The following is a 26,990-nucleotide window of genomic DNA, read 5'->3' on the forward strand; positions in this document are numbered from 1 at the left end:
AGTGGTTGCTGAAATGTACCCTCCCTCATCACCATGTGCACATATGGTCACAGTTCACCACCCATCTTGTCCAATCTCACCATCCTTTGTCAGAACTGGTTGTAGGTAGGGTTTCAGTTAAAAGGAGACAGAGCCCTGCTTTCTTAACATTTGGATGATCCTGATAAGTCATGGTTCTCTTGTGACCTCAGTTGTTTTCTGGTATTTATTTTAATATGTATGCCCTACAGTCTTTTTTTTTTTTTTTTTTTGTCGGTCGTGGGGCTTTTGAACTCTGGGCCTGGGCACATTCCCTCAGCTCTTCAGCTCAAGGCGAGCACTCTACCACTTGAGCTACAGCGCCACTTCTGGTTTTCTGGTGGTTTATTGGAGATAGGAGTCTCACGGTCTCTCCTGCCCGGGCTGGCTTTGAACCGCAATCCTCAGATCTCAGCCTCCTGAGTAGCTAGGATTACAGGCGTGAGCCACCAGCGCCCTGCTCTAGGGTCTTAATAGGTATAATTATGACCTCTGAAGTGAGAGACAGTCCATGGAGGCATAGTTAAAGATAACAAATTTATTTTCACTACACCAGATAGGGGGCCTGTTTCTACCTTGTCCTGGGCTAGATACACTGAACCAAGTGCAGGCTCGACCAACCAACCTCCAAACCTCCAATAGGCTGCCCTGACTGGTGTGCAAACTGCCAGTTAGTCCATTTGCAGACCACCAAATGGAAAGGTTTTTTTCTTTCCTTCTCTTCCTCCCTCTCTGTAAGCCTCTGTACTCTACAGTCCTGCCTGCCCTGCCCCTCCAGTAGGAGCCTGTCCACCAGCCTCTGTGGAGGAAGGTCCCAAATGTCCCCCCAAGGAGGGCCCAAATGGCCTTTCGAGGAGGCCCCAAATGACCTCTCAAGGCTTGCCCTGCCTTCCTCAGGCCTGCCCTGATCTACTCCAACAGGCTTTCCCCTCCCGCTGTCTTTGTCTCCACTCTCCCTCTACTTCTTTGTTGTTCTCTCCTTCCTCTCTTTAGGACTCTCCTCAGGACTCCTGGTCTTTCCCCTATTCCCCCCAGGACTCGGAACAGGAAGCCTAAATATAGGCTGTGCCCCTCCCCCTTTGCAGGAATGGCATGCCCCTTCTGTGGCTGGCCCTGTGGGGCAGTAATGTCAGCTGGGTCTGTGGGGTGGTGAGGCTCACCTCTTTATGCCCTCCCACCTCCAGCATGCCAGGCCATTGGTTATCGGGGCCACACTGGTTATTACATTCCCCACTGGTTTTCTTTTTCTTTTTGGTCAGTTGTGGAGCCTGAACTCTGGGTCTGGGCGCTGTCCCTCAGCTCTTCAGCTTGAGGCGAGCACTCTACCAATTGAGCCACAGCGCCACTTCCAGCTTTTCTGCTTATGTGGTGCTGAGGAATTGAACCCAGGGCCTCATGCATGCAAGGCAAGCACTCTACCACTGAGCTACCTTTCCAGCCTCCCACTGGTTTTCATGTTCAATCAAATAACTGATTTTTGCATGCTTTTGGACAAAATCCTAATCTCTCCCTTCCTCTCCCCAGTTGACAGGCTAAAAATGCAAATTTAACAGATAAGGAGGAAACCATATAAACACACAAGTTAACACTAATTAACACTTGGTAAATCTTACCCTTAAGGGATCCTCTGAGTGTCTCTGAACAGTCCATCTTGCAGTCATGTCTGGATACTGTTCCACTGCCTGTTTCACTTGTTTGATGGATCCAATGCTGTTTTCCTGCAACTTTAATAGGTGACCATGTATGGTCTTTGCCACTTGGGTTCCAATTCAGGAGCATGGTATCCTTTTCCCCCTCACCAGCTGTCCAGGCAAGAAAGAGTGGGTGGAGTTTTTCTCAGGAGGCCGGTGGGCCTGTGCTACCAAAGGATCGGCACATAAAAGTTCATGTTGCAAAGCCTGCAGGGTCTGTACAAGATTGTGGTTAGACATTTCTGTTAGGAGAGCTCCCCCAAGTTTAGGAACCAGAGGGGGTGGTCTACCATAAATTATTTGAAGGGAGTAAATCCTCTGACATAAGGGGTGCAACTTGCTTGAAGGAGAGCAAAGGGGAGGAGACTTACTCAATCATGGCCAGTCTCTGTAATTAATTTAGTTAAAGCTTCCTTTAAGGTCCTATGCATTCTTTCTACCTGCCCTGAACTCTGAGGTTTATAAATACAACTTAACTTCCAATTTATTCCTAGGGCCTTAGCTAATGATTGAGTAGCTTGGGCTGTGAAGGCCGGGCTATTATTGGACCCCACTGATAAGGGAAAGCCAAATGGAGGAATTATTTCATGGAGTAATTTTTTAACTGTTACCTGAGCTGTTTTGGTTTTTGTTCGGAATGCCTCAGCCCAGCTTGAAAAAGTGTCCACTTGTACTAACAGATACCGATACCCATACTTTCCGTGAAGTCCACTTCCCAAAATCCACCAGGTGAGGTTCCTCGCATACATGCCCGCTCCACATGTTCCAGCTTTGCAGCATTTACATGTTGGCAACTTTCTACATAATTACATAGGCTTGTCAGGCTGAGGCCCCATTGGTTTTCAAGGCAGTTTGGCAGTAGCCCAGGGCAATTTACCAGGGTAACAAATAACTAGATATCAACAGACAGAAGGCTTGAGCCTGTAACCATTTTTCACAAGTGGAGTCTCCACATTTACATACGTGTTACCACTGTTTTTGTTTCTTCCTTTAATCTTAACTGCTAGTAGCTCTAGAGGTCCTGCTGGTTTTAGGGTGGCCTCCCAAGCTACCTGATCAGCTCTTGTTTCCCAGATCCTCAGGGGTCTCGATTCTCTTTTAACTCCTGTTTAATACTCTGAACCTCAGTCTGGAGCTTGGAGACTGCTTCTCTTGTATCCTCCTCCTTTTCTCGCAAGCTCACTTTCATGATCACAATCTCCTTCTCAAAGTCCTCCTTAACCTCCAAGTGTTCTGTCAGGGTCACAGAAGAATTCCTTTGACTCTCCAACTGCTGCTCCTTCTCACAGCACCTTTCAGTGGTACTGTTGAAAGGGATTTTTTTGCACTTCCACCTTTTATTGGGACATGCTGCTTCTGCATTACATTTATGGTGAGGATCTTGCCAATCTGTTTGGCCTTTTCCTCTAGTATCTTCTCTTTCTCGTTTATCACTTCAGTGTATTTTTTTTGTTGTTGTTGTTGGTGGTAGTGGGGCTTGAATTCTGGGCCTGGGCGCTGTCCCTCAGCTCTTCAGCTCAAGGCGAGCGCTTTACCACTTGAGCTACAGCGCCACTTCCGGTTTTCTGGTGGTTTTTATTGGAGATAGGAGTCTCACGGTCTCTCCTGCCCGGGCTGGCTTTGAACCGGGATCCCCAGATCTCAGCCTCCTGAGTAGCTAGGATTACAGGCGTGAGCCACCAGCGCCCGGCTACTTCAGTGTATTTTTGTGACCTATCTTTCAACTGTTTAGCTCTTCTGTTTTTCTGCCTAATGCTCTTTCCATTTCCTGGGCATTCCTCATGAGAGAATGTGTGTCCTTTAATTCTTTCTGAAGAGTAACAATCGCTTTCCTCAACCTGATGTTTTTCTTGGCCTCTTCTTCTCTGACGCGGCACTTAATGTGTCTGTTCTGCTAATTGCTCTTTCAGTTCTTTCTTTGTTGCTCTGTATTTCTGCTCACACTCTTCAAGGCTTATAACCGGCATGTCCTTCAGCCTAATACATTCTTGTATCATGTCCAGCTCCTTTTTCTGGGCTTTGTTTTCTGTGTGCAGTGTCAGTATCTCCTCCTGACCTTGCTTATAGTCAGCAAGGATGGCAGCATTGGCGTCCTGTGCCTTATTCAGCCTCTGACCTGTGGTCCCCATCTTTGCCTCATGATCACCCAGGCTTATGTACTTGGATTTCATTTGCTTCTGAGGGTTTTCCAGGTTCATTTTGAGGATTTTGTTCTCATCCTAATTTATGTCTTCAAATCTTTTCTTCACATCCTATAACTCTCTCTTAGTTTTCTCCAGGTTGCTGTTCATTGCACTTTTAACTTCTTTGTGGGTTTTGACTGGTACATGCTGGAGAGTCAGAGTCTTTTTCAAGCCACCACATTTTTTTTTGTTGAACACAGTTTCCCGGTGGCTGACATGCTTACTTAACCTGTCATTTTCCATCTTTCTCCTCCTTGGACATTCCTTTTTCCAATATCCCTTTTGCTTACAGTAAGCACACTGGTCTAATCCTAGAGGTTTCCTACTGCCATTTGCAAATGAATTATACTCCCTTTGCCTAGGGTTTTATCCCTGTACTGGTGCTGCTACCAAAACTCGAACCTTCTTCTTAGACTGTTTATTTTCCATGGTATCTCTGTTATCAAACACCCACTAGGCGACCACTACCAACTTAGATAACACCTTTCCCTCAAAATCTACTAACTTATGAAGCTTTCTTCGAATATCTGGGGCCGACTGGGTAATAAAGGCCATATTTAGGGCTCTTTGATTCTCTGGGGCCTCAGGATCTATAGGTGTATAGGTCCTATAGGCCTCCAAAAAAAGCAGCAGGGAACTCACTGGGGAGCTGTACAGTCTCACTTACCTTAGATAAATTAGTTGCTTTCCTAGCTGCTTCCCATGTCCCTGCTAACAGGGACTTTTATCGTTGTAGTCCCAGCTTGGGCGAGTTAGGAGAAAGACTTGCTCCAAACAGACTGGCTCATCAGTTGGGGAACCATCTGTTCCAAGGACCGCCTTCAAGGCACTGTGCTGGATTCGTTCCCTTTCCTCTCAGGTGAAAAGCACCTGTAAAAGTTACTGACAATCATCCCAGGTGGGCTGGTGTGTGAAAAACACTGTCTCTAAGAAGGATATGAGCCCCTGGGGTTTTTCAGAAAAGGATGGATTTTGCTGTTTCCAGTCATACAGGTCACTAGTATTAAAGGGAAATACACTAGAAAGGGGGCTTGCCCACTGTCTCCCCCATGTACCTATCTGAAGGGTAATAAGAGGACTCTTATCACCTTATACCACCTCCGGTTGGTACAAGGAACCACTTCTGGTATGGGGGGACTTAACATTGGAGGTGCTGATGGCACAGAATAGGAGGGAGAGTACACCATAGGGTCTTCCTCTGGGGGATCCTGTAACACCAGGGGAGAAGATTACTCAGTTACAGTTTCACTTACAAAATCTTTAGAATATTGTTCTCCCATCCTGGAAAAAAGGAGTATGCAGAGGTGTATACAGGACACAGATAGAATAAATAAAAACAAATAGCCACAGACTGCCCGTGGGGCAGTGATATCAGTCTCGATGCCCTGCCCCCTCTGGTGGCCTGGTGTGTGGAGGTGAGGCTCGCCTCTTGATGCCCCACCCATTCCAGATGGCTGGGCCTCAGGGCTATACTGATTATGAGGTCCTACTGATTATTGAGGCCCCACTGGTTATTACAGTAACAAGAAAATTTTATTTATACTAGGATGGGGCCTGAGACTACCTTGTCCTTGGCTGGATACCCAGAACCAAGAGCAGTCTCCACCACCAAATCCCAAGCCTCCAACTGCAGCTCCAGCCTTTATTATTTGGTCTGCAAATCACCAACCCCAGACCTCCAAAGCTCCAAAGGGCAAGGCCTTTTCCTTCTCCTTCTCTACAGGCATCTCCACTCTCCGCAGGCCTGTCCTTCCTTCTGGGTCTTTCTCCTTTAGCTTCCCTTCTTCTGTTGCTTGGAACAGACAGCCTATATATAAGCTGTGCCCCTCTTCCACTCCAATGGATCTCCTGCCTAGCGGTTTCCAAGTGCCATTCATGCCCCTTCCCCAAGCTGCCCAGTGTCCTATCACTTCTTGCTTGACATGTGGGACTTGACGCCCCGCCCCCTCCGGTGGCCTGGTCTGGGGAGCATGAGGCTCCCCTCTTGATGCCCTGCCCCGTCCAGCAGGCCAGGCCACAGGGCCATGCTTATTTACAGTGACTATACCCTTAAACATCCATTTTCCTGACTTGGGATGTTGGGATTGCTTGTCGGAATAAGGACACCAACTATAAAGGAACTCAGCATGGTAACATTGACTTGTGCAGAGGGGTTGGCTATCGGCTAAAAATCTGGCAAGCATGCAATGATCAGGCAGGTTGTTCCCTTTTTATCACTAACCCAATCGGCCCTGCCTTTGCCCTGAACCTGGCTGAATTCAGCTTCTATAATCTTTAAAAGAATGTGGTTTTATTATGTCCTGCAGAGAGCAATTTGATCCATTGAGGCTTGGTTAAAGGTGACAAAAAAAATTATTTACACTAGAAAAGGGGCCTGCAACTACCTTGTCTTGGGCTAGCTACCCAGAAAGAAGAGCAGCCTGGACCACCAAACCTCCAAGCCTCCAATGGGCAGCCTCAACCTTCATTAGTTGGTCTGTAAACCTCCAAATCCCAGACTTCCAAAGCTCCAAGCCTGCAAAAGGAAGAGCTTTTCCTTTTCCTTCCTCCTTCTTCTGCAAGTCTCTTTGCCGGCCTCTCCAAGGGTCTGCCCTGCTCTACTCCAATAGATGTCTCCCCTACAGCTCCCCACCATCTCTCTTTTTTTTTTAATTTAATTTAATTTTATTTGTGAACATACTGTACAGAGGAGTTATAATTACATGGGCAGGATAATGCGTACATTTCTTACCAAGCATTGCAGCCTCCTCCTTTGTTTACCTTTCACATCCCTTCCCATCCTCCCCCCTCCCCCCCAATCCCAATCCTTTTCCTTCCCCCCTCTTCCCCCCCCCCCCCCGCCCCCGCACCGACGTTGTAAAGCTCGTTTTGGACATGACAACTTGTACTTATTGTTGCAACAGGTCCACCTGTATCCTTAAACAACTGGTTTTTCCCCATCTCCTCCACAAGTTATACTGACATCAAATATAGTGAAAGCAGGGGTTATACTGTGGGGGAGGGACATACAAAGCAACAAAGAGATAATCTTATAAATGCGTTAGAAACACATGCATGAAAGAAAAAAACATTAAAATACACATCTAAGGGTTCATTTTCCTGACATCACATTATCTGACCTTCTCCGCTTGACTCCTACATATACTAGATATTACAAATAAGGGAAACCATGGGACCTATGTTTCTTTGGGCCTGGCTTACTTCACTTAATTTTTTCCAAGTTTTTCCATTTCCTAACAAATGGTGCAATGTCATTCTTTCTGATGGAGGCATAGAATTCCATTGTGTATATATACCACATTTTCTTGATCCATTCATCTACTGAGGGGCATCTGGGTTGGCTCCATATCTTAGCTATGGTAAATAATGCTGCAATAAACATAGTTGTGCTGGTAGCTTTAGTGTGGTCTTGTTTGTAAACATTTGGGTACCCACCATCTCTCTTATTCTACCCCCCTCCCACCCCTTGGAACAGGCAGCCTATATATAGCTCTTTGCTTTCTTCTGGGGGAAGCAACATATATTCTTCTCCAAGGAGACAAGTTACCAGCAGACTAACTGGGAACCTTCCTCTAATGATGATTTCACATCATCTTATAAAGAGATTTTGGCTTTTAATTTTTTCAATAAGTCTCATCCCTAGAGTGGATAAGGACAGTCTGGAATGATGAGAAAGGAGTGGGTAATTGTTCCTTTTTCCATATCAGTTATTCTAGCTAGAGGCCATGGATAGGATTCAGTCTTTCCAATGGTCCCTTGGACATTTAGTCTTTGCTCCATTGTTTGGAAAGATGGTCTCAATTCCTGGAAATTTACAGATTTGTGACAATACTGAAGAACAATTTCATGGAATGCATATCTTGACAATAGTACCTACTTCTGTGCAATTTGTTTTCCTCACAATGTATCCACAAGTCCACAACTCACATCACTAACCAAGAAGATTCACTTCATGGCTGGGAATGTGGCTTAGTGGTAGAGTGCTTGCCTAGCATGCATGAAGCCCATGGGTTCGATTCCTCATTACCAATAAGAAAAAAAGCTGGAAGTAGTACTGTGGCTTAAGTGGTAGAATGCTAGCCTTGAGCAAAAGAAGCTCAAGGACAGTGCCCAGCCCCTGAGTTCAAGCCCTAGGAATGGCAAAAATAAAAAAGAAGATTCATTTAATTCCCTTAATTCTTCTCTTGGTGTCATTTTAACTCAGCTGACACTAGCTTTTTCACCAAATCATTCAGGCAGGTGTCTGGCTTCTGAGATCTTTTTCAGTTTTTTTTTTTTTTTGGTCGGTCGTGGGCTTGAACTCTGGGCCTGAGTGCTGTCCCTCAGTTCTTCAGCTCAAGGCTAGCAATCTACCACTTGAGTTACAGCACCTCTTCCCTTTTTCAGTTTTTGTAAGGAAAATTTTTTTCTAAACAGTTCATCTTCTGTGTCTTTCAGTCTCTTTTCCCTGGCCTGTTCTTTCTCTTGAGATTTTCTTAAGTGTTCTTTGACTATTGTAATCTTGTTATGACGAAGTACAAGTTGAGCAATTTCATTTTCATCTTCAAACTTACTCCAGTCTCTCTGCTGTTTGTACTGACACATTTTCAATGCCTTTTTTTTCATTTAGCAGCTCAGCTAATTTGATCTGGAGATCACATACTTCATTCTGCAACTCATTGACTTTTAGCAGTCTTGCAGAGAGAAGCCAAAGTGATGCTGTTTGCCACGTATATTTATTTCTTGATCAGTATCTGAAGTTTCTGTTCTTTTTCCTCCTTGGACAGTCCTTTTTCCAATGTCTGTTTTGCTTGCAGTAAGCACACTGGTCTAGTCCTAGAGGTTCCCTATTGCCATTTGCAAATGAGTTCTGTCATCACTGAGGGTTTCTTGATCCCTGTCCTAGTGCTGCTACTAAAACTCCATCTGCCTTTTTTAACCTTTTCTTCCAGGGTATCTCTGTTATCAAACACCTACTGGGCGGCCACTACCAACTCAGATAACACCTTTCCCCTTAAAGATTCTAAGTTTTGAAGCTTTCTTCTAATATTGGGGCCAACTGAATAATGAAGGCCATACTAAGGGCTCTTCTATTTTCTGGGGCCTCAGGATCTATAGGTGTATAGGTCCTATAGGCCTCCAAGAGAAGTTCTAGAAAAGCAGTGAGGACTTACAGGGGAACTACACAGTCTCACTCACCTTAGATAAATTAGTTGGCTTCCTAGGCACTGTCTATATACCTGCTCACAGAATCTGGCAATAATTGCTAAGTGCTTTCTTACCTTGATCACTGTTGGAGTCCCAGCTTGGATGAGTCGAGGAGGACAGGTATCAGTTATTAATCTTCAGGTACTTACTATCTGGATTACCTATTTTGTGGAATAACACATAACATAGACATATGGTGGTGATTCTATATTACTTTACTGGAGTTATGGACTGATTTATGCACTTACATTTATCTAAATGTGAAGAACAGGAAAACTTGAAAATGTGCCAGAAACATACTTTGAGTTAGAAAAAGAAGTATTATGGAAATGGCACAGAAAAAATTCAAAATTAGAATAACATTCAGTTCAGGTCCTTGGCATTGTGATAACATCCTCAGAGAGCACCAACAGCGTGGCTAGTGATCTATTTATTAGGCTTGGTAAAGACTTTGCAAAAAGAAAAAGGAATGGCTCATGGATTTTTGTTTTTGTTTTGTTGTTGGTGGTGGTTTTTTGGGGGTCCAGTTATGGGCCTGAACTCTGGGCCTGGGCGCTGTCCCTCAGCTCTTCAGTTCAAGGCTAGCGCTCTACCACTTGAGCCACAGTGCTACTTCTAGCTTTTATTTTTCTGCTTATGTGGTGCTGAAGAATCGATCCCAGGGCCTCATGCATGCAAGGCAAGCGCTCTACCACTGAGCCACCTTCCCAGCCCCTGTTCTTGTTTTTTGTATCATTCCTGGGGATTCAGATCATAGTCTCGGCAAAGCCCTGAGTATTTTTGCTCAAGGCTACTATGCTATTACTTGAGTCACATTACTTGTGGATTTTTGGGTTCTTATTGTAGTATAGAGTTTCATGGTCTTCCCTGTCTGGCTTTTCTTCAAACATCCCTCCTCACATCTCAGCCTCCTGAGTAACGAGGATTACATGTGTGGGCCACCAGTGCTTGGCATAGGAATGTTTTTAGTTAACAGTTTTATTTTCACAGGATGTATATGAAGAACTCAGGACTCCCTTATACCTGAAGTAGTTTCCCTTATTCTCTTATTAGAGTAGTCTGATAGTTTTGTCAGTAGTAATGAACAAATTCTAACATTATCTTTAATGTCCATACTTTGTTTGGATTAGCTCTGTTTTTCTTGCTATCCACTGCCTAGGGTATTTAGGGTACTGCCTCCCTTTGTCTTCTGTTCGTTTAGGTGTGAGAATTTCTCACAATTCCATGGATATTATGACATTGAGATACCTCATGTAAGCTGGGCACCAGTGGCTCATGCCTGTAATCCTAGCTAGTCAGGAGGCTGAGATCTGAGGATCATAGTCTAAAGCCAGCTGGCTTTGGAAAGTCCATGAGACTCTTATCTCCAATTAGCAACCAGAAAACTAGAAGTGCTGCTGTGGCTCAAGTGGCAGAACGCTAGCCTTGAGCTAAAGAGCTGAGGGACAGTGCCCAGGCCAAGAGTTCAAGCTCCATGACTGACAAAAAAATTAAAAACCAAGAAAGAAAGAAATGTGAGGAGATTTCCTGATGGTTTCTCCCTGGTTATCTGGAGTTGTAGTTTGGGGAAAGAAATACTACAGAGTAAGTAGGATAGGCTTATAATGTAGCCAAGCCTTGGTTAATATGATATTTTTCCTTTATCTCTGATGTTTACTTTGATCAGCAGTATTAAGTATATGTGACTAGATTTCTCCATGTCAAAATTTCTATTGCTTACCTTTCCATTGTACTTTAAAAAAATAAGTCACTCTGCATGTCACAGGTTTAAGAAATGGTTTCAGAGTGGGCTATGTGGGTATGCATGTATCTCAGCGGTAGAACAAAATGCTTTGCATGTGCCAGACATATAAATATATATATATATATATATACACACATATGTATGTGTATGTATGCATACATATATGTTCATGTATATTACACACATATATACATACTCATGTCTGTGATTATATTCACCCCTTTAGTTACACTTTGTTTACACTCATAATTTTGTCATGGGTACCAAACTTGAATTGTGTGTTAAATATTTTCCTTGATAGTATATATTCCATTTTCTTTCTTTCTTTCTTTCTTTTTTTTTTGAGGGGGTCTAATCGTGGGGCCTGAACTCTGGGCCTGGGCGCTGTCCCTCAGCTCTTCAGCTCAAGGCTAGTGTTCTACCACTTGAGCCACAGCGCCACTTCCAGCTTTTTCTGCTTATGTGGAACTGAGGAATCGAACCCAGGGCTTCATGCATGTGAGGCAAGCACTCTACCATTGAGGCACTTTCTGAGCCCTCCATTTCTTTCTCTTTTTTTTGGCCTTTGTTTACACTCATTATTTTGTCATGGGTACCAAACTTGAATTGTGTGTTAAATATTTTCACTGGTAATATATACTCCATTTTCTGTTTTTCCAGTCCTAGTTGAACTCAGGGCCTGGGCACTGTCCCTGATCTTGTTTTGCTCAAGGCTAGCACTCTACCACTTGAGCCACAGTGCCACTCCCAGCTTTTTTTGTCTATGTGTTATGAGGAATCAAACCCAGGGCTTCATACTTGCTAGGCAAGCACTCTACCACTAAGCCGCATTCCCAGTCCTATTCTCCATGTTTCTATGTTACTGGGTTAGGGTTGATAGCATCTTCTTGAGGAGTTTAATTTTTTATATTTGTAATGGTCATTCATTTGTAATTTTGCTTCTGGTTTTGTCATTGGAGCAAGTGAAGTGGTCTCATAGAAAAAACTGTTAGGATGATTGGATTGTGGTCACCTTTAAGATTCCTGATGTCATTTAATCCTTATTGTGATAATATTAAGGAAAGGTTGAAATATAAAGAAAAGACTAAGCAATGTAAGCTGTAGACACTCAGCAGGTGACTAGGGTTTGAGTTGTTAAATTCTACCTTACAAATGAGTTTACTTGTTTTAATCAAAGTAGAAAACTCCTAGTTGTCTTTTTCATTTTTCAATCTTTAAGATGAAAGCACAGAGATGATTGAATGCTACATGTGAAATTGCAATAAGCTGTCATCATTTAAGAAACAAGACTACAACGGTTCTTATTGTTCCTGTTCTTAAAGCCTTTCTCTTTTCCAGCTTCCAACTTGTGAGTAATGAATTTCTATTATTTATCAATAACCCAGTTTGTTATACTTTGCAATAAATGCATAAACACTAATAGAGATGAAGTATTTATTTCTGCTTATTTTAGAAATATATGTTGTGTGTTTTATTTTAAAAATTACCGGGAAAACATCTACACAAAGAATTAAATCCCACTCTCTTGGGAACTTCAAAGGAGTTAGTGCTTCAGTGAGTCAATATGATAAATATGTGGCAATTTCTTGTTTTTACATTGGTCCTTGGGCTTAAACACGGGGTATAAGCCCTGTCTCTGAGTTTTTTTCCTCAATGTTAGCACTCTGCCACACAGTTGCTTTTGTATAGATAATAAGTCTTTGTCTAGGAGCCTGGCAATCTTTCTTGGCTTTCTGCTCAAGACAGGTGCTCTACTTCTTGATCCATGCCACCGCTACAAATAAATTTCAGATTCTCTAGTTTTCTCACATTGAGAATTTGAAAGGGCTGGAATCATCCAAACAATGGAATCTTGAACCATTTAAAAATTGGTTTGTTAGGGGCTGGGAAGGTGGCTCAGTGGTAGAGCGCTTGCCTTGCATGCCTGAGGCTCTGGGTTCGATTCCTCAGCACCACATAAGCAAAAAGAAAAAAAGCCGGAAGTGGCGCTGTGGCTCAAATGGTAGAGTGCTAGCCTTGAGCTGAAGAGCTGAGGGACAACGCCCAGGCCTAGAGTTCAGGCCCTACGACCGGACCTAAAAAAAAAAAAATTGGTTTGTTACAAGGTGTAGTATTTTGTACTTGTAACACTCACAGTTGGGAGATAGTGGCAAAGGTTCTAAGCTTGCTCAAAGTGTAGACTTCATAATAAATTCCAAGTCACAGTGGGTAACATTGGGAGATGCTGTCTCCACATGTTTGTTCTATCTATCTATGCATTATAATCAAGTAGTTGAGTCCTCATAGAGAAGGGGACTCCTCTCCACCTTCTTTTATCTTCCATCTCTGCTGCAGCTCACATTTCACAGGTGTTCCTTCTCTTCTGATACTGGTGACAGGTGGAAACCACACTGCACAGACACTGCCTGTGTTTCTACTCTGACATTTGGCTGGGATTTTGTTCCTACTTGGAAACATGCTCTTAAGTCACCAAAACACAGTTGTAGAGCCATATAACAGGTCTGTAGTTTAGAAAGAAAACAGATGCATGAAGTCATTTCAGCTGATTGACAGGGTAGAATGAGCCTTCCCCAAGGGTCTCATCTCTGCATGTGAGCTCTTTATCCCTATCAGCACACACTTGCCAAGGCTACTGCCTCCAGGGGCCATGCTTGACTACAGAATGCCCATGTTGGACCTTGGAAAAAATACAAATTCTCCACCTCATTCAGTCCTGTGAGTGACCACAAAGGTTTCATAACCTTCTGAGTGATTTTGATGCATACCCTGTATGTGTTTTTAAAAATAGTTTGAGAAACAATGAGCTAGATTCCTCCCAAATTTCCAGTGCTACCAAAGCTAATCTCAGAAATTGTGGGTGGTTGATGCTTTATGGCTATGTTCTGAATTGGCTGAGATTAAGGTGTTTTCCCCTCCCTGGGAAACTTACCCAGGTGTTATCTCTTTTCAAGGAGGCAAGAATTTCAAGGGCATGTGTCTTTTAGGAGAAGAGTTTATCTTTGTTAGGGTATTTACCAAAAATGGTGTAAGGTCCATCTACAGGAGTACAAAATAAAAACAAAGCAAAATGAAATAAAATGGTGTGTCCTCAGCTATCTTATATTGGCTCCTACCTAAAAATATCAATCTGATAGGCTAGGGACTTTTCATGATTTTTTTAAAGGTGGAGATACAAGTTCCAGAAGTGGAATAACTAAAGAAAGCCTAGATATTTTGGTTACTAAAGGCTGTTCTGACATGTATATCTTACCACATATGTCCAGATCCATGCAAGTGAACAGGTAAGTCAAAAGTTCCTAAGGCTCCAGATGCAGCAAGGTTCCTAAGGATTGGCTTTAAGCAGATGAGCCTGATTATCTCCTAGGCTCCATCAGTGTATTGATGTGCATGCAGGTGTATATATTTATTGCCAGGAAACCAGTGAATTTCCAGGAGTTTTTCCAGGAAGTGTCCATGTAGAGAAGCTGTGAAATCCATTTGATCAGTTTTGAGTATTTCTTCTATTCAGGAAGAGCTTTGTTTTCCAGGTAAAAGAGTGGAGTGGTCCTAAGGCCTGAGGTAAGCTGTAATTCACACAACAAATAGTCAATTCTTCCATGTCATCCTGTGCTTAAAGAGAGAGGATCTGAAATTTCCAAGGGAAGGCAGCAGTGCAGGGCTTGGTAAATGTCTTCACATTTGTCTTGAGCCTATGATGGCATAACTGAGGTTTAGGCCCTGCTTCTTGCTTTACATTCATAGATGGCCAATGCTAAAAAGAAGGAGGGAATAATCAGTCTTAACTCTCTCTGGAATTTTTGGCTCCTAACATTGTTGTCCTGTAAGCTGGACACCCATAGCTCACAACTGTAATCCTAATCACTCAGGAGGCTGATATCTGATACTCACCGTTGAAAGCCACTGCGGACTGGAAGAAATGAGATGTATCTCAAGTGCAAGTGTGTTAGCTTTGAGGAAAAAAAAAACTCAGGAAGAGCCTCCTAGGCTGAGTGTAGGCTCCAGGACTAGTATAAAAAAAAGAACAAAACACTTGTCCTTTGGAGAAGAATTTGAGATAGTTGTGAATTAAATGTACCAGATTATATATTCTTTTTAGTGTAAGTCAACATCTGTTAATTACCTATTCTCTATCCACTATTCTTTCTTCCCATGTAATGCTTGGTTTTAGAGATGACAAAATATAATGGTAATGATTAAGGGAGTTAAGCATGTAGAAATATCTTTACACTTCTATTATTCAGGAATAAAATTTCAGGAATAATTACATTCCTGACTTTGCAACTGGTTAGAAATCATATGCGACTAATCAGATAAGATCTGAGGATCACAGACTAAAGTCAGTGCGTACAGGAATATCTGGGTTTATTATCTCCAATTCATCACCAAAATCCAGAAGTGGAGCTGTTGATCAAGTGCTAGAGCACTAGCCTTGAGCAAAGAAAGCTAAAAGTCAATGTCTAGGTTCTGAGTTCAAGAACCAGTACCCATACCCAAACAAAAAAATCATGGTTAATATTTTCAACTTTCTACTAGCAATGCAGTTTTTATTTTTTTCTTTTTGTTAGTTGTGGGGCTTAACTCAAGCCTAAGCACTGTCCCTGAGCTCTTTTGCTCAAGGCTAGCACTCTACAACTTTTTTTTTGGTTGGTCATGGGGCCTGAATTCTGGGCCTATGCGCTGTGCCTCAGCATTTCGGCTCAAGGTGAGCACTCTACCTACCACTTGAGCCATAGCACCACTTCCAGCTTTTTCTGCTTATGTGGTGCTGAAGAATCGAACCCAGGGCCTCATGCTTGCGAGGTAAGCACTATATCACTGAGCCACCTTTCCAGCCCCTCTACAACTTTCAGGCCACAGCACCATTTACTGTTTCCTGGTAATGAGAGATAAGAATCTCACAGAGTTTCCTGGCTGGGCTGGCTTTGAATCCTGATCCTCAGATGCCACCCTCCAAAGTAGCTAGGATTACTGGTGGGAGTCACCATTTCCCAGCCCTTCAGTTTTTTGGGGGTAAGGGGGTTGCTGCTCCTGCGGCTTGAACTCAGGGCCTGGGGGCAATCCCTCAGCTTTTGTGATCAGGGATTGTGCTCTAGCACTCTACTTACTTGAGCCACAACTCCAGTTTTGGCTTTTGTTTGGTGGTTGGTTGGAGATAAGAGTCTCGTTGACTTCCTTCCCAGACTGAATTTGAACCGCCATCCCATGTCTCAACTTCTTGAGTAGCCTAGATTACAGGTGTGAGGCACCTGTGCCAGGATTACCTTTGCTCTTTTTTTTGCCAGTCCTGGGACTTGAGCTCAGGGCCTGGGCACTGTACCTGAGCTGAGCTTCTTTTTGCTCAAGGCAAGCACTCTACCACTTGAGCCATAGCACCACTTCCTTGCCTTTTTCTGTTCATGTGGTACCCAGGGCTTCATGAATGCTAGGCAAGCACTCTACCACTAAGCCACATTCCTAGCCCACCTTTGCTCTTTGTTTAAAACTTGTTCTGTAGCCGGGAGCTAGTGGCTTACGCTTGTAATCCTAGCTACTCAGGAAGCTGAGGTTGAGATCTGAGGATCGCGGTTGAAAGCCAGCCTGGGCAGGAAAGACTGTGAGACTCCTATCTCCAATAAACCACCAGAAAACTGGAAGTGGTGCTGTAGCTCAAGTGGTAGAGTGCTCGCCTTGAGCTGAAGAACTGAGGGACAGCGCCCAGGCCGAGTTCAAGCCCCACGACAGACAAAAAAAAAACAACAACAAAAACTTGTTCTGAATGTCAAACCAAGCATCTTGCACTTGCTAGGCAAGACTGTCATTATTTTTTTAAGCAAATAAGCAGCTAAATGCATGTATATAGCTTGTGTCGACCTGTGTGGATTTGTGTTCATCTCTGCATTCAAAGTTGTAAGCAATGATCCAGAAAACTGGGTCACACAGTCACGTTAAAGAAAGAAGTGTTTAATGTCAGCTAGAGGCTGACAGGTTCTCATAGAATAGAGAGTAGCAAACTGCTCTTGCAGTCTTAGAGGTAGATACAATGTCAGCAGTCTGAGGGCAGAAGAAGAGGCTGGGGCAGGAAATCTTTGTAGTCACAGATGGGACACTGGAGCTATCCAACAGCCAGGGCAGGACATTCTATAGCTGTCCTGAGCAGCCAGGGAAAACATCATCCATCACAGACACAATACATTCTATATCTAGTATGTAACAAAACCAATATATCTTATAGCTGTCATGTAGCCAGAGGAAACATCTTGGAGCAGAGACAATACATTCTATAGTTGGCACCTTACGATCAACACTAGAACCAGTGTGAGACCAAGACTAGTATCCGGACTTTGTTGCTGATGCAGCCAGGACCGGTGGGAACAGACAACTATGGCCTAGCCTGGCTTGTGAAGGACCTAGGGCGAGGGCTGTCAACCCAAAGTGGGGGTGAATACACTTACAAAAAGTATCTGAAGAGGAGAGAGAGTCCTCCTGCTGTCCACGTCCAGGAGATGATTACACATCAAGTACAGATATTTGTAAACCTGCATTAACGTGTCTGTGTGTCATTGTTTTGAAAGGAACTCCTTGTATGTCCACTGGTAAAACTAGGAAAGATGGAATGAGAACTATTTTCTTTATCTTTATGTCCTGAGCTCAGGCCCAATCTTCTTTATATCACTTCCACTTAATCATGGAGTATGGCTTTTTGTGCCTAAATTTCTAGCTTAAGATTATAAGATATCACCAAACTCACCATGGGCTTCTCAGGCCATATAGTTAATTGGCAGCCAAGTGTAAGCATTTGTTCTCTGCTAAAGCCCAATTTCAGTACAAATGTCATTTGCTCAAAGAGTATAATGGCTATTTTCAGAGGATGGACAGGGATCTGCTCTAATATAGTAAGGGCCAGATCTATGATGGGTTTGCTAGAGATGCTCAGCAGCATTGCTATTTTCCACTGACATTTCAAGTTCTATTGAATATGCTGGATCATGTAGTCTAAGAGGCAGAAAAGTTGACAGGACGTCTTGTACCCATTACAGTCTTCTCTAGTTCTCAGTTCCACAAAATAATAGTATTTTCACCATATGAATGCAGAATGTGATCTGATACTTTGATTCCTGGGTTCAAATTATTCTTTACTGACTTTGCCCAATGAAATTAGAGGCCTATGTCATACTTGGTTTGAAAAATGTTTATTAGTAACATATACTAGTTTTTCCAAATTGTTCATCTAATAGTTATTTGTTTTTGTTTTTTTTTGGGTCCAGTCGTGGGGCCTGAACTCTGGGCCTGGGTGCTGTCCCTCAGCTCCTCAGCTCAAGGCTAGCACTCTACTATTTGAGCCACAGAGCCACTTCTGGCTTTTTTCTTTATGTGGTGCTGAGGAATCGAACCCAGGGCCTCAGGCATGCAAGGCAAGCGCTCTACCACTGAGCCACCTTACCAGGCCTTCTAATAGTTATTTGAATTAGAATATCTAGTGATTATGGTTTGTGTATCTCATTGTCATGTTGCCATTTTAACTTATGAAATAGTCATTAATTCTAATGAGGTCAGCGCACAAACTTCAGAAGAAAGGACAAAAAAAGTAATTACCACTTGTTTCACTAGAGCTGGTCACTGGTAGCTGATGTATGTAACCCTAGCTACTCAGAAGACTAAAATCTGAGTATTACAATTATAAGCCAGCCCAGACAAGAGTTGAAGAGAGTTTTTTCTCTCAGCACAAAAGAGCTAGAAGTGAAGCTGTGGCTCAGTTGGCAGGGGGTTAGCCTTGAGCATTAGTAGCAGAGGGACCATCACCCAGAGACTGACTTCTAGCTCCAATTTTAGTAAACACAGAACCAAGGTTTGTCCCACATGAGTCACATTTATCCCAATATTCTTTGTTGGCTAAGGATCTTAGAAAGCACAGGAGGAATACAGTGAGAATGTCTTGATATTGTTTTAAGTAGTTGTCTCATCTGCATGTGGAGGCTTCTTTGTCTGGAAGGTGAAGATCGAGGGAAAGTCTCAGCTCCATATGAAAGGCAGATATTGTCATTTTTATTGATTTACATTAATTTTTCTCAGTCTTGGGGCTTGAACTCTTGTCCTGACCAATGTTCCTGAGCTCTTTTGCCCAAGGCTACCACTTTGATCCACTGTACCATTTCTGGTTTTTCTCCTGGTTCACTGGAGATAAGAGTCTCGGAGTCCATCCTGATAATTACCATTTGGAGGGAGCCTGGGTCTGTGAGTTAACTTAGATCTGCATGAAGGTTAATATTAAGTTGAATAACAACTACTCATGTTCCTATGCAGGCCCAGAGTCTGGAGAAAATAAAAACCAAGCCTGTGCACTTGGTGCGCACGCGCAGGCAACACGCAGCGTAGCTGAGCTGCCGCGGAACCTGCGCCGGACGCAGTGGTGTCCAGACATGGCGGATTTCCGGTTCTGATCGGCGGTAGGGATGCCGCGGAGCGGGCAAGGTTAGCTGGGCCCGGGCCTTGAGCTCAGCCTGCAGATCCGTGGCTGTGGCTCCTGAGGTGCCCATGGCGGGAGGACTTCCGTACGTACGGGCGTGGCCGAGGGGTCTCGGGGCTGAGGTCTGTGTTCCCGGGACCCCGATGGGCCTCGCGGGGGGCTCGGGAGGCCGCACCTGCCCGGCCCGCGATCCAGGCGTGTTGGCGGAGGCCGCCGGGCCTGGGTCGGAGCGGACCCTGGGCGAGGCGGGGCCGCGGCCGCGCAGGCGCTGCTGTTTGCCGCGGTGCGGGGCGCAGGGTCCCGTGAGGACCTGCGGGGGACGCAGCGCGGGGCTGCCTGGCTCCGGGGCCTGGCTGCGGGATGGTGGGGCGGCCGAGCACAAGGGGAAAGACAGAGCTGGGGAGGCCAGGGGGTCGGTGTGCGGTGACCACACGGAGCGGGAAGATTTGGCTGCGGTGGCGTCTGCCTGCAGGGAGGGCGCGGGGCGGGATTCATGTTGACCTGGGCATGTGGGTCTCAGGCTACTGAAACCTACATCATGTAGGTCTTGTGCAAACCTCAACCAGGTGTTTTCCCCTCCGTGTTGTTAAGTTTTTTTGTGGAATAGTTCTTTCTTGCTGGCATATTTGCAATGGCTGTATTGGCATTTGGCTATTTTTAACTTTTGTGTTCACACATACCGTGTTCTACTATGTAAAAGGACCATAAGGATCGCAAATGTTTTTTCCTAAAATAGTGGTGATGGTTACCATTCCATTTGAGAAGCTTTTAGGAATGGTACTTTATCATTCTTAAATACAGAGACCACTTCAGGAACTTGTATGTCTTTCTTGTGCAGGAACAAGGCTAGTCTTCTCTGTGTCACTCCAATTCATATTGTGTGCTGCTGAAGCGAGCCCCATTCTACTAATTTCTGGTGAGGTATGTTGCTTATAAACATGCTTGTGTGTGAATTATGTTTGTATATGTGTCCTTTTATGTGCCAGTGCTGGGGCATGAACTCTTGGCCTGGGCACTATCCCTGAGCTTCTTTTGCTCAAGATTAGCACTCTAGGGCTTGAGCCAGGGCACCACTTCCAGCTTTTTCTGTGTATGTGGGACTGAGGAACTGAACCCAGGGCGTTATGCACTCTGCCACTAAGCCACATGCCCAGCGCCCCCCTCTGTCTCTGTCTCTGTCTCTGTCTCTGTCTGTCTGTCTCTTTCTTTTTTTTGTCAGTTGTGGGGGCTGAACTCTGGGGCTGGGCGCTATCCCTCAGTTCTTCAGCTCAAGGATAGCGGTCTGCTACGCAAGCCACAGCACCACTTCTGGCTTTTTTCTGCGTATGGGATTCTGAGGAATTTAAGTCAGAACCTCATGCATGGAAGGCAAGCACTCGACAACTGAGCCACCTTCCCAGCCCCATCTCTCTTTTTTAAAGAATTTTATTATCAAGGTTTTGTATAGGGGAGCTATAATTTGATAAGTCAGTGGTTAGTTTTTCCCTTTAGTTTGCCCCTCCAAACCATGCCTGTCTTTGTCAATTATGTATAAATAAAAACAAAGTGTGTGGGCCCTGGTGTTTCATGCTTGTCATGCTGGCTACTCAGGACGAGAAGATGTTAGGATCTACCAAGTTGTCTCAATTGGAGACAGTGGAGAGAGACAAGAAAAACAAGGTCAGCATTCTAGGTCTTATGTCTTGTGCTGTGATACGTCCTGTGTGCCCAAACATTAGGGACCCGATCTTAGCATATACCTGCATCTCTTTTCTGCTTGGTCATTCACTGACCGCTGTGAGTCCATCAGCGTCTATCTCGCATACTAGAGTTCACTTGTTCTACTTGGGACTTAGATATTCTACATGTGCCCTACTAGGAGATTGCCAGTGCCAGTGTACTTAGACATTATATTGGGGTATGAAATGGACAAGTGATTTAATACTCCAAACATGTACCTCTTAGAAAAAAACAGTGATATTTTATTAAAATCAACAATCAAAATAATGACCAACACTGAAAAAAATATAAAAACTAAAACATATTTCCCTTGACAAAGGGAAGAAAGGGAAGGAAGCTGCTGTCAGGTGGACAATGGAAAGTCCACTAGTGGCTAATGCGCCACAGAAAACTCAGCAAGAGAAGCCCTGTGGATACTATGCTATCCTTCCCAAGTACAACATAGGTTGATTGGACAGAGTTTAGGCAGCACAAGGTGAATATCAATTGCCAATGACAGGAATGTTACCTCCTGCTTTTATAACTGGGAGTTTTGTATTTCAGGTGGGTGAGCAGAACCAGCTGGAGACCTACAGAAAGCAGAAGATGTTGTGCTCCTTACACAGAGGACACATACTGCACTCCCACGAGGTGGGGAACACAGTCCTGTGGAGGCCCTGATCATCTTCTGCAACTGGTGAAGCCATGGATTCCAGTACCACATCTGCTGCCATCATGGATGGATCCTATGCCTTGATGTCAGGAGAAGGTGCTGTGTGCAGCCCCAAATATAAGGATGGAAATATATGCACTGTTAATGGAGGGAGCTCTAGAAGAATCCCTGTCACAGGACATCTTCCAGACTGGGTTTCACTAGGGTAACCTGGCCAATCACCATCCTGGGATTCTCATCCCATTGGACACCAGTGTCCATCCCTACTCCCATGTACTCAGGTATCTACCTGAGGACTCCTCTGTCTTTTTGTCTGCCTCCTTGTTGTCCTTCTCCTTCAGCTGGGTGAGGAGGAAGTGTCCACGGACTGCCAGGTCTGAGGAGGACATGTGGAGCAGAACATAGGCCATCAGCTTATTCAGGTTGGCCAGGTCCTTGGACTGGCAGAAATCCTCAGGATACTTGTCCAGCCACATGGCAAGCATGGAACACAGGGTTCTGTGTGCAGTTGGATAGAAAGCAGAATGAGAGCTGCGTTCTCCTTCCTGAGCTTTTGCACAGGCCCTTGCTGGGAGAGCTCCCATGCAGACACTGCCCACCTCATAGACAGACTTGCATGTTGGGAAGAGGGAGGAGTCCCATGAGGAGAAGGATCTCTACAGTTGCCCTGTGGCACTCACTAGAGGCGCTGCTAGGATTGGATTGTATAGCATTGGTTCTCCATGGGTCTTGGAGCCCACATTTTCCTTCTTATCCCTAGTAGACCAGGATATTTCACTCATTTCTTTCCCATGCCTTTAAATGAAGCCTCAGTCTTGATCACAAGTGATCAAGAGGGGCTAAGTGGCATTTCCTACCTTGTAGACCAAGCCCTAACATTTATCTCACTCTTCAAAGAGAACCCTTCTGTTTGTCCCAGATTCCACTCACTTCTTCTTCATCCTCTTCACAGTATGAAGCCTCAGTCTTGATCACAAGTGAGGGGCTAAGTGGCATTTCCTACCTTGTAGACCAAGCCCTAACATTTATCTCACTCTTCAAAGAGAACCCTTCTGTTTGTCCCAGATTCTACTTACTAGTTCTTCATCCTCTTCACAGTTCTGATGGAAATGTGAATATCTGTGGGAAGAGAGGAGGAAGTCATGTTTTCAGTGTCCTCTTTGTCTGACCTCTCTGGTGGTCTATTTACACTGGTAAGTCCAGGTGGAGGATGGGGACATTTATCTGCACAGTTTCTGGAATTTTTATTTATTTTTTTTTGTCGGTCATGGCGCTTGAACCCTGGCCTTGGCACTGTCCCTCAGCTCTTCAGCTCAAGGCGAGCGCTCTACCACTTGAAGTATAGCGCCACTTCCGATTTTCTAGTGGTTTATTGGAGATAGGAGGCTCAAGGTCTTTCCTGCCTGGGCTAGCTTTGAACCACGATCCTCAGATCTCAGCCTCCCAAGTACTTAGGATTACAGGCATGAGCCACCAGTGCCTGGCCCCCTTCCTGGAATTTTAAATGTAGGGGCTTGGAATGTGCCTCTCCAAAGTACATGGTTCACATGTTTGTGCAGTGATTCATTCCTGATGGCTTTTTTGGAATTGTTTTGGGAGCCTTGTTAACTTAGGGGAAACATTGCAGAGGGCTTCAAATACAGGTTTCCATAGTGTGAGTCCTTCATTTAAGGAAGTAAAATGATCGCTCCTAAGAGCCCCTGGTGTTGAGCATCCCACTTCAGTGGAACAAGCTTGGGAAGGTGCTGCTTGGTCTCAGCCCACTTTGGTTGTGAAGATCAGTTTGTAGCAAACAGGGTACAGAATTTTCTAGCTCTAGCCAGGAGGGTGGTGACATGACTTTGGTTTGGATGAGGCATTCACCTGTTAAACAGAAGGTCCATATAAGTAAACAGGAAGGCTGGCATGAAGAAGGGATCCTCCTTCTGGTGTTGAGGAACCAGGAGTTTACCATCTTCTCCAGCATGCCTGGCTCTAGGGTGCTCACAGTATGGGGCACGTCCTGGGCTGGGACTGACTCCTTTTCCTCCTGAGGTGGGATCAGAGGAGGTAATTGAGAGGTGAGATGGTAGGACCCTTGAAAAATGGACCCAGTGTGATCAAGTGAAGTGAAAAGTGCACAGAATTACTGTGAACAGGACACCTGGGAATTGAGGAGGGCTCTAGGGTTGGCTGGGATGACAGTGAGATAAATTACCTGGGCAGAGTTCATTGGCTGTGACGCAGCATTTGTGCATTTGTGTGCCTTTGGAAGAATTCCCTGAGGCGCCAGAGTCGGGGGTGAGCCCCGACCCAGCAACCAATGCAGGATCTCCTGAGACCTGAGTCCCGGGATCTTGGCAGACAGCAGGAGAACATCCTCCTTCTTCAAGATTGCTAGCCAAGTGAGCTGGCTGCTGTTGATCTGGAATGTTGTTGCCTGCCTACCAGGATTCCATGTTCAGTTGGCCCCATCTTAAAGACGTAGGCTTCCCTCCCCAGTACCCCTTCTTCTTGAGCCCCTTCCTCATACAAGGCCTCCCCGGAGGATTCAATGGCTGCTGAATTGCCCCCTCCCTTCATCACCATGCACACATTTGTTCACACTTAACTGCCAACCTTGTCCAGGCTCACCATCCTCTTTCAGTACTGTCCATAGGCAGGGTTTCAGTTAGAAGGAGACAGGGTTTCAGTTAAAAGCAGAGCGAGCCCTGGTTGCTTACCATTTAAGTGATCCTAAGTCATTTTGTGTGTCGTGGTCCCTTTGTCACCTCAGTTGTGCATTGGTCATTATTCCATGTCTGTGCCCCAGGCTATTAATAGGTATCTATTCCCTTAAACACCCATTTCGCCTGACTTGGGATGTTGGGGTTATTTGTAGGAATAAGGACCCCAACTGGAATGGAACTCAGCATGGCAATTTTGATTTGTGTCGATGGCTGTGCTCTCCACCCCAAGTCTGGCAAGCATGCCAAGAGCAGGCAAGCTGCTCCTTTGTAATCTCTAACACAGCAGGCCCGGCCTTTCTGCCCTGAACCTTGCTGAGCTCAGGTTTTCAGTGTGGAAGAGGATGTGTTTGAATTAAGAGGATATTCCTAAATTTCAAGGATATTGGTGCAGACTGTCTGCATTAAAAGTCCCAGGAAGAAGTTTACACTCCTACTAACAATGCAGTAGGGTTCTCTTCTCTCCACATCCCCTCCAGCATCTGTTGTTATTAGAGTTCTTGATTATAGCCATTCTAACTGGGGTAAGGTGGTATTGATTTGCATTTCTTTTATGGCTAGGGAGGTTAAGCATTTCTTCATTTGTCTATTGGCCATCCTACTTTCCTCTTCAAGAAGTTTCTCTTTTAAAGCTTTATCTCACTTACTTATTGGACAGTTGTTTCTTTGAGGATTTGTTGTTGGGGGATATAATTTTTTGAGTTCCAGGTATATTTCAGATACGAGAACCTTGTCTGTTGTATGGCTAGTGAAGATCTTCTCCCAGTAAGATCTTCTGTTGATCTTGCTAGCTATGTCCTTTGCCATGCAGAAGCTCTGCAATTTCATGCAATCCCATTTGCCCATCCTTTCTTTGTTGTGTTTATGGGTCTCTTATAAGAAAATTTCAGCCTGTGCCAAGGATTCCTAGGGTTTCTCCTATTCCATCCTGTAATGTTTTCAGAGTGCCTACTTTGATTCTGAGGTCTTTTATCCATTTGGTGTTGATTCTGGTGCAGGGTGATATATAAGGATCTAGCTGTAATTTTCTACAAGTGATTAACTAATTTTGCCGGCACCATTTACAGTAGAGGCTGTCTTTCTTCCATTCTATTTTTTTAGCTCCCCTATTGAAGATTAGATGGCTATACGTCTGTGGGTTCATTTCTGGGTTTTCAGTTCTATTCCATTGGTCCTGAGGTCTGTTCTTGTACCAGTACCAAGCTGTTTTGATTACTACAGCTTTGTAGTAGAGTTTGAAATTTGGTATTGATATTCCTCCAGCACTGTTCTCTCTGGTAAGGATCATTTTTTGCTATTCATGGTCTTTTATTATTCCATATGAATTTTTGGATTGCCTCTTCTATTTCCTTGAAGAATGAGGTTGGAATATTGATAGGTGTCGCATTGAATTTGTAGATAGCCTTGGTAAGTAATGCCATTTTCAAGATGTTGATCCTTCCAATCCAGGAGCATGGGAGGTTTTTCCACTTTCTAAGTTCTGTTTTGAGGTTCCTCAAAAGACTCCACATAGAACTCCCCTATGACCCAGCAATCCCACTTTTGGGTATTTACCCAAATGGACACAAACAAGACCATACTAAAGCTACCAGAACAGATATGTTTATTGCAGCATTGTTCACCATAGCTAAGGTGTGGAACCAACTCAGTTGCCCCTCAGTAGATGAATGGATAAAGAAAATGTGGTATATATACACAACGGAATTCTATGCTTCCATCAGAAAGAATGACATTGCCCCATTTGTTAGGAAATGGAAAGACCTGGAACAAATTATATTAAGTGAAGTAAGCCAGGCCCAGGTAAACATAGGTCCCATGGTTTCCCTTATTTGCAATAACTAGTATATGTCTGAGACAAGAAGAAATGGTCAGATAAGTTGATGTTAAGCAAAATGAATTCCAAGACAAGCATTCAATTTTTTTTCTTTCTTATGATTGTTTCTAACATATTCATAAGATGATTTCTTTGTTGCTTTGTGTGTCCCTCCCCATGATATAACCCCTGTTTTCACTGTATTTGATGATGGTATAATTTGTGGTGGGGAAGGACAAAAACAAATCATTTAAATAGGGATACAGGTGGACCCATTGTAACAATGTGATGTACAAGACGTTATGTGGAAAAACGAACTTTCCCACTTTGGCCGGGGGTGGGAGTGGGGTGTGTGTGGGGGGAATGAGGGACATGGGAAGGGATGGGAAAGGGAAAGAAAGGGGGAGGCTACAATGCTTGATAAGAAATGTTTTCATTACCTTGCCCATGTAATTGTAACCCCTCTGTATGTCATTTTCACAATAAAAATAATTAGGGAAAAAAAAGTAAGAGGAAGGGAAAGAATATAACTAAAATGTAGTCAAGAAGGGCCAAGCCACCTGGCCAGATGAGAAACTTTTTAGAAAAACAATTCTATGATGATAGGAAGGAAGCAAATTACTTGCATAGAAAAGTTCATTTTCTCGGGGCTGGGAAGGTGGCTCAGTGGTAGAGCGCTTGCCTTGCATGCTCAAGGCCCTGGGTTCGATTCCTCAGCACCACGTAAGCAAAAAGAAAAAGCCGGAAGTGGAGCTGTGGCTCAAGTGGTAGAGCGCTAGCCTTGAGCTGAAGAGCTCAGGGACAGCGCCCAGGCCCAGAGTTCAAGGCCCCACGA

General features: G+C 44.3%; 1 long non-coding RNA gene and 1 other non-coding gene across 3 annotated transcripts in view; one reads left to right on the plus strand and one right to left on the minus strand.

The window, feature by feature from the left end:
- The window catches only part of LOC138842002 (uncharacterized), a 29,123-nt gene extending 2,617 nt beyond the window's left edge, over positions 1 to 26,506 (plus strand). Inside the window, exons 2-5 of one of the 2 annotated variants that reach the window (XR_011376556.1) lie at positions 12,043 to 12,171; positions 19,104 to 19,351; positions 20,105 to 20,187; positions 21,529 to 26,506. This is a non-coding gene — a long non-coding RNA (uncharacterized lncRNA). The remainder of the gene's footprint in view (positions 1 to 12,042; positions 12,172 to 19,103; positions 19,352 to 20,104; positions 20,188 to 21,528) is intronic. The other variant, XR_011376557.1, reaches the window with a different exon arrangement.
- Positions 20,060 to 20,163, minus strand: LOC138842194 (U6 spliceosomal RNA). The gene has a single exon (XR_011376645.1). It is a non-coding gene; the product is annotated as a U6 spliceosomal RNA (small nuclear RNA).
- Positions 26,507 to 26,990: the final 484 nt, after the last annotated feature.

Source organism: Dipodomys merriami, unplaced genomic scaffold (assembly GCF_024711535.1).
Source record: "Dipodomys merriami isolate MVZ:Mamm:240054 unplaced genomic scaffold, mDipMer1.0.p SCAF_33, whole genome shotgun sequence".
NCBI classification, from domain to species: Eukaryota; Metazoa; Chordata; class Mammalia; order Rodentia; family Heteromyidae; genus Dipodomys; species Dipodomys merriami.